This window comes from Argiope bruennichi, chromosome 10 (assembly GCF_947563725.1).
Source record: "Argiope bruennichi chromosome 10, qqArgBrue1.1, whole genome shotgun sequence".
NCBI lineage: Eukaryota > Metazoa > Arthropoda > Arachnida > Araneae > Araneidae > Argiope > Argiope bruennichi.
Window position 1 is genome coordinate 38,616,776 of NC_079160.1, and position 8,562 is coordinate 38,625,337.

Below are 8,562 nucleotides of genomic sequence, written 5' to 3' on the forward strand. Positions count from 1 at the left end.
GTTCACATTTGACAAATTTGTGAAAAACACGACGGTGCATCCGTTGAATGGGTTTGAGACTGATTATGTGGACGGTGCGGATTGCGAAGTTCCCATGCACGAGATGGAAACTTTCTTGACTGGCCGATTTTATCAGATTTTGCAGAGAGATGCCGATACTTGGAAAGAAATTATTATCGGAACATACGACATGGCTACATTCTTGTTGTTGGAACCCATGTTGCTTCACAAAGTGGTGTATTTAGGACCTAGAATTGATGTGGAGCAAACGGTCCAAATGCAAGTGGAAAGCAACAAAAACTGATTGAACTGGACTTGAACTATAATGGGAACATTCCCCCCAAAAAATGGGAGAGAGTTTGCTGTGACAAGCAGTGTGACAAGCAGCAAACTCTCTCCCATTTTTTTGGTTCAGTTTACTTGCCAAGATTGCAAAGAGTTGCTTGTGTTGTTTCAAAGACTGTTGCAGTTTGGACAAGTCACTTTTTGCAACATGCTGTGTATCGGTGTATTTCAGACTTGTCAAGCTTGGACGAATTATTTTTGCAACATAATGTGTCAGTGTATTCTGGATACTTGCCAGTTAGTCACAGAGCATGCGCATATGATGTCATGACGCTGAGAACCAATCAGAAGCTACTTTTTCATCACTCTGACTATAAAAGCTCGCATCAAACATTCATTTGCATGATATTTTTGTAGCAATTGCGCCATGTCTCTCGCTGAGTATATTCAGACTGTTCGAGTCGTCTTGGAGTCGCTGCCCCCGCCTGAAATTGTAACAATGACCAAGGAACTTGAAAGCTTACGGACAAGGATTGAGGGGCAATGGGGTCAATTCATGTGACGTAAAAGTCACATGTCATGAGCTATCCGCGCATGGCATTTAAGTTTCATCCGCACCGCTTTCGTCGAGTAGTCTGCCATTAACGTTCTCCGCCGAGTATGAATCGGATTTTTTTTGTTTACATTTGAAGTTATAATTTTTGAGTCATTTTCTTTCCTCTTATTATGTGTTAAAAGAGGAAATACTGGTGTACTGATGGATGTTTTAATACGAAGCACAAGAGTGACTGTCATGATAAAATGTTTTCTTATTTTCCTTTCAACAATCCTGCCTAGGGTTGATACCTTTGGTATAGATTTTTTCAAGCCTTAGAAGTCGGTGATATGCTTCGATCATTTTGAAGAATTCATTCAGTGTGTGTTCATTTATTAAATTGTAAATGGAATTCCAGTAACCGCAAATGTTTCAGTAATTTTTTAGAGAAATTCTTCGAAAAAAAGAATTTGGTAAGCGATTTGCCAACAAAAACTATCAAACAAAATCGTGAGAGCATTTCTAATTCACTTTATTCACATTTGATGAATTTCTGATAATTTTGAATATGCTTAGAAGGTTTTAAAATGTTTACATGAATATTACATTGCATTTTCTAAAAAATCTTTTCAAAATTTAATTAATGTAAGTAAACAAACTCCTGCTTCAAAAATAACAACTGCTATAATGCTAAACTTAGGTGGAAGTGAATAAATTTCTTAAAGATTTATTTAAGAAGTGAATTTACTAACTACTGAAAATTGAATTTTCTTATTGACTGTTATAATATATATATAATTGATGTATTTTATTAAACGTGCTCTTAATTTGATAAATTGAATGCTATATATAAGAAATATATATATATTTAAGTTTTGAAAACACATGTCATTTAATTAAGTATATAAATTAGTGAAGTATAAAAACAATTAATTAACGTCAAATAATTTTTGCATTTGATTTTTAGTTTTTGGCATTATAATAAAATGCATTATGATGCTTTACTTTTTTATTATGAGCCTTAAAGTTTTCTTTATCTTTTAGTAATTCATGTTATTCAGTTATTGCTGGGTAATCATGTCTAATAACAAAAGAGCAAAATAGATGGCTCCAGAAAGCATTATTACTAGTTTTCTAATTACATTTGCAGATTTGTGATGGATTCAAAGTGAATTTATATCAAACAACTTTTCTATTGTTAAAAATGAAATGTCAATAGTTTATTGTATTTAAACTGAAATTGACTGTTATCATAATATCATGTTATACCATTGTGCACTTCAGTGATTTCTGTTTTAAGAAATACAGGTCTTTTCATTGGAAATCAATTTCCATATCAGCATTTATTATATAATTTTTATTCCCCACTTCATTGCTACATGCATGTTTCACTTTTTTTTCTATTTTTTTAACATATCAATTTTGAATTATAAAATTCTGTAAAAGCATAAAAGTGTTTCTTCTAACTCATCTTTATATCCTATTTAACTTCTCTCTCTCTCTCTCTCTCTATATATATATATATATATATATATTCTTGTTTATTAAATTTACTGTATTGTATGTTTTATTTTATGATATTCATTCAATGTAACTTTAGCATTAAAATTTTTTTTTATAAATGTTCTGCTTTAAAAGTATATTGTTCAACATAATGTTTTTATTCGTGATAAAAAAAACTGTTGTTTAGTATTTAGAATGTTTCTGTTGAATAAAATTGATTTCATCATTTACATTGACATTCTTGTCATACTGTGTTTATATTTTTTCTAAGTCTCTAGAAAAATAAATGTTGATAAATAGTTTTTTAGTTTTTTGAATTAGTGAGTACACTGAAACATCCATTTGATGACATTTTTTCAAATAATTATCATATATATTTTATCTATCTATCTATATATTTTTTTGTAATGTGTAAATAAAAAATATGCAAGTGTAATTTTGTTTGTTTTCCTTTAATGATCTCTACAAATTAAAATGAAATAAATTGATTCATAAGTTGCATAGATTTAAAAAAAGGTATCTATACATAATATATGCATACATATCTATACATTGGTATCTATTTCATAATTTGAAATTGTAAACATAATTTCTTCAATATATACTAATTTGAGTTTCATGTTCTTTCCTCTGAGCAAACTGAAAACATCAATATTAATAAAAATAATTATATAGGAAAAAATTTAATAATTTTATTAGTAAGCTTTAAAATATTAACTTATCTAAGAGTAATAATTTATTTTTTAAAAGAACTATATTTATAAGATTCAACATTCAATAATATTTAAACAATATGTAAAAAAAGAACATATGTAATTTTTCAAAAACACTGCCATAGTCATTTGTCAAAATGTATCCTTTGGATAAAAAAAGGGGGAGAGGAAAGAATAAAGCAGCACCAAACGAATTAAAAAGCGACATTAATTAATTATGCAAAAACAATAATTCCATTGAAAATACTAATTAAAATTTTAATATAAGAAATAAAATTATATAACTACGAAAATTTGGAGAAAATAATAACTTAAAAAGAAAAATCAGAAGTTTTTAATAATTGATCGGCTATCGTAACATTTACTAAAAAATGGTTTCATCAATGTTATCGGCAGACATCCCGACATGCGGAGAACGGTTGAAAATTGAACAGATACGGTTTGTTTGGTACCTGACACGTGACCGTGAATTGACCCCATTGAAAGAGATTGTGAACCATCGAAGCTGGATCATGCCTGGTTTTAACGGTTTCATGGTGTTGGATGCATCAGTATACAGTGACTAGTTCCAAGAACTGGCAAGAGGGCCTCATGGACTACCATGGGCAGTTTGGAAAGCAATTGGCATTACCCCTTTTGATTCACTTGGCAATGACTGTATATTTCCGAGGAACTCAACGGGAATGCAATGTGGAGCAGTGGCAGAAAATGGGTGAGTTGGTATTGGAAGCTATTTACTCATCCGACTGCCCCAATGCCTGCTTTTCAAAACCACAAGAGTGCGTCATCTGCACTCAGCCTCTATTCCACGAAGTGACTACGACCTGTGGACATACGTTTCACTCGCCGTGCTTGGAAAGATGGATGTTTGAAGATGTTACCTGTCCTCTGTGCAGGTACGAACTGTGAACTCAGAACCAACTTCCCAAAAAAGGTGGGAAAGAGTCGATACGAGTCTTGAACAGACTCGTGTCGACTCTCTCCCATTTTTTTGGATCAGATGAAATGCCAATCTTGGAAAGATGCAAACGAGGCTTTTACAGAAAGAGAGTGTAAAAACTACAAACAGATGACCAGTAGTCTTGGAATGTAACATGACTGGAAAGTAAAACAAATATGAAAAGGAGTTGCGGACAACAAAGAGTAAGTCAGACTGGATTATAAAGCGGAAAAGGTATGATTATAAAGAAAATTTGAGCAAAATTTCACATTATTGGAAAAAGAGGAAAAATCAGTATAGGAAACCAGTAACCGAAAAACAGTGAAGGGAAAGAATTTTCAGAAAAGACACAGACAAAGTCAAGTAAAAAAAGAAAAAGAAAAAAAAAAAAAAAAAAAAAAAACTCTGTCTCTGTCTAAAAAATTTTTTTGGTCGGAAAAAATTTCTTGCCTCGTTTACGGTACGCTTTTATGTATGGCTTTTTAACATTGAATTTTTCAAGCATCAATTTTTGTAATTTATTTGCTGATATTAATTATTTATGCGTTATTTAACTCGTTTTACCAGGTTTAGTCATACGGTGAAAAAAGTTTTTCATTCAGAGTCGTAGATGGGCCGTACAACTCAGAAACATACTGGATGACTGATGCAATCTGCCAGATAAACAAATTTTGCTAGAGTCACGATTTAAATGGTGTTGCATAAAGCTTGTCAAGATATGTTTAATAAGAGATTTTCATTTTGCTGCTGTTATTACGAGACGAGTTACAGAGTTTGCAATTTCATGTAGTTTGGGACCCGGTCTGAAACCCATGTTACGGATTTGCTAGTGACAAATGTTTTTTGTTATTGGAAAGATCTTTATATGATACACTCAACGGTAGTCGTTTTATGCTCATCAGGTTGATAGTTTTGGCGCAATAGAGGGTTAAAGTTTGGAAATCTGGTCTCAGAACTCGGTTTCTTTTGGTACAAATTGACATGTGTTTGGTATCAAATGACGCAGAATAACTTGAGCAGTACAAATATATCACTGTTGTAAAGATGACTTTTACCAGACAGAAATTATCCGAGCTCAAAGTTTGCAAAATTGCATGCATTCAGCTCGATTTTATGAAATGTTTAATTTATTGCTCCATAATCATGTGTGATACATTACTTGAACCGTCTTGACGATAAAGATGAATGCAAAAAATATCTAGTCATTCGGCGCCATAGGTGACCCGTGGGAGCCTGAAAACTGATCATTTTAGTGACATACGGGCCATATGACCAACTATGGCTAGACACCCGGTTCAAGGTCATTTGGGATGAGGATGCAGAGATGAGTCTACGGTCTAAATTTCAAATAGTTCGCATCATTAGGAGCCGAGTTATGAGGGTGTCGGATTTTAACAAGTGTCGGGTCCGGATTGGGACTTTGGTTTGAGACCGGCTAGAGACATGGGAGTTTTATAACTTTAAAGCTTGCATCGAGACAAATCCAACGGTACTAGTTTTATGCTTCTAGGATCAATAGTTTGGTCACAATTTACGATTGAAAATTTAGGTGCAGGTGCCAGATCTCGGCTCCTATGGCACCTACAGATTCGGTTCGAGTATCGATGGATAGGGCATCAAATATCGTGTAAATTCCAGTCGATGGTGAAAATGTCACGTGATGCATAAGGGAATTATAGCCCCTCAAAGTTTGAAATTTTTGGACTTTATTGGACCTTTGCACGGAACCTATGGAACCTACCAAACAATACTTTGTGTCAATACGTGCAGAGTGACTCGTTTTACATAACTACCGAGTTTCTTGTCGTTCATATGAAAAATAAAATTTTGGTACCGGTACTCGAGTACCATAAGTGGTACAATGTCATCGATGGTACAGGTACATCCGTCTCGTCGAGACGAGTCATTTGAGTGGTTACAACATATACCTAGGTCCCATAGGAGCCGAGATATCGACGATTGAAACTTTGACCTTGATCGGACCCCAGGGGGGTGACCCCTCACAGAAAAATTTTGGGGGCATTCGGACCATAAACAGCCAAGATATTCACATTTTTTTTATTTTTTAGACCCAGGGGGGTCACCATGGGGGGTCGACCCCCTGGGGGGTAGGACACTCCATGGGGTACCTTCATACCAAATAACAAGACCCTACCCCCCATAGATCCCGAGTTATAGATAAAAACCCTATTTTACCATTGTTTCCTATGTGGGACCATGTTGCACTATAATAAAGTATGGACAAAACAATTATTTACGAGATCGTGGAAACCAAAACATACGAGAAAAACCGGTTGACTGATGGTGATCTCAGGCGATATCTTACAAATATTGATGAATTTATAGCTTTATTGAGCGTGAACCCTTTTCATGCAGGGGGGAAAAAACTTCATGGACGCGGAAACGAGTACAGTAAAGAATTCGGGCATTCAAGGTGGCGTCTGATATATGAGATTGACAAAAAACATAGAGTTGTGATACTCCTAAAGCTGGAGGACAGGAAAAAATGTTATAAACGTTAAAAAGGAAAGGGAGGGAAAAAAAAAAAAAAAAAAAAAAAACGCGACTTAAGCGTTTTTTTTTTTTTTTTTTTTTTTTTAAATCATGCGTGGACATGATGTTTTGGTTTGAGGTTTTTGAAGCCTCAAAATCCACAGGCAACAAATTGATGAAGCTTTAAAGTGCGTAGGCAACAAATTGTTGAAGCCTCAAAATGCGCAGGCAACAAATTGGCGAATGAGCGCGGATTGTTTTCGTTATATCTCGTAAACTATATATGTTAGAGACATGGGGTTTTCACCATAGTAATATTTAGAAATTTTATCACAAAATTGTGCAACCATGGTTCCCCATTCCAAACAATTCTAAAATGGGGTTTTTACCTACAACTCGGGATCTATGGGGGGTAGGGTCTTGATATTTGGTATGAAGGTACCCCATGAAGTATCTTACCGCCCCAGGGGGTCGACCCCCCATGGTGACCCCCTGGGTCTAAAAAATCAAAAAAATGTGAATATCTCGGCTGTTTATGGTCCGATTGTCTCCAAAATTTTTCTGTGAGGGGTCACCCCCCTGGGGTCCGATCAAGGTCAAAGTTTCAATCGTCGATATCTCGGCTCCTATGGGACCTAGGTATACGTTGTAACCACTCAAATGACTCGTCTCGACGAGACGGATGTACCTGCATCATCGAGGACATTGTACCCCTTATGGTACTCGAGTACCGGTACCAAAATTTTATTTTTCATAGGAACGACACGAAACTCGGTAGGTATGTAAAACGAGTCACTCTGCACGTATTGACTTAAAGTATTGTTTGGTAGGTTCCATAGGTTCCGTGCAAAGGTCCAATAAAGTCCAAAAATTTCAAACTTTGAGGGGCTATAATTCCCTTATGCATCACGTGACATTTTCACCACCGACTGGAATTTACTCGATATTTGATGCTCTATCCATCGATACTCGAACCGAGTCTCTAGGTGCCATAGGAGCCGAGAACTGGCACCTGCACCTAAATTTTCAATCGTAAATTGTGACCAAACTATTGATCCTAAAAGCATAAAACTAGTACCGTTGGATTTGTCTCGATGCAAGCTTTAATACGATACAACTCCTATGTCTCTATCTGGCTTAAAAAGTGTGTGGATGTTTGTCACCAGATTTTTGTGAAAATGCGCGAAATATTAAAAAGCTCGCCAAACGTCCTGCTGATACTATTAATTGTTATGAAACATTTGGAGCAGTATTGCCAAAGAAAAATGCAAGCTTGGTCATGTGTTTTACTTTATTTTTAAATTAATTAACTTACTTCACTTTACTTGAATTTATATGTAAATTAATTAACTTACTTGTCTTTATTACATTATTTTAATTATAAATTAATTTACTTTTGACAGCAAAATGAGAATTTATATACGAAATGCAGACATATATAATAGATGAAATGCAGCAATTAAAATTTTAACAAATTTTCAATTAGAAAAATCATTTTTTTGGGGGGGGGAGGGGGATAGCTTTTGATGAAGTGTGTTATACATGATGTGAAGTCATATAATTTGAATTTAATTTTTAGTAAGTGAAAAAAAATAATAATAATAATAATCATTCCTTTTATGAGTGTGCTTACATTGTTAATTTTATATTATATTTAATAATTATTATATTTATATTATATTCAATTATAAATATTATTTTTTTTTATAATCATTCAAATAATGCTCCTAGCTTGGCAAATAAAATCTGTAATGTGCGAAATGCATGATGAAAAATCTTATGAAACGTTCGGCAGATAGATCGGTACAAAATCATATAAGTTGAAAATGCGCGCTTTTCACAGTCATAAGATTTTTCATTATCATTAAATTTTGCTCTGGAACAATTTAAGTTGGTGGATATTTTCAGTAGATCTTAGTCACTCAAATTCTTAGACTAGGTTTTCTTGCACAGGTAAATTACTCTAGCCCAAGGAACTTAAAGTTTTTAAGACCATACAAACAGCAGTATATATATATATATATATATACAGCTGATTACAAATATACATGCCTGAAATAGTAAAATATACATGCATTTATTAATCCATTAAT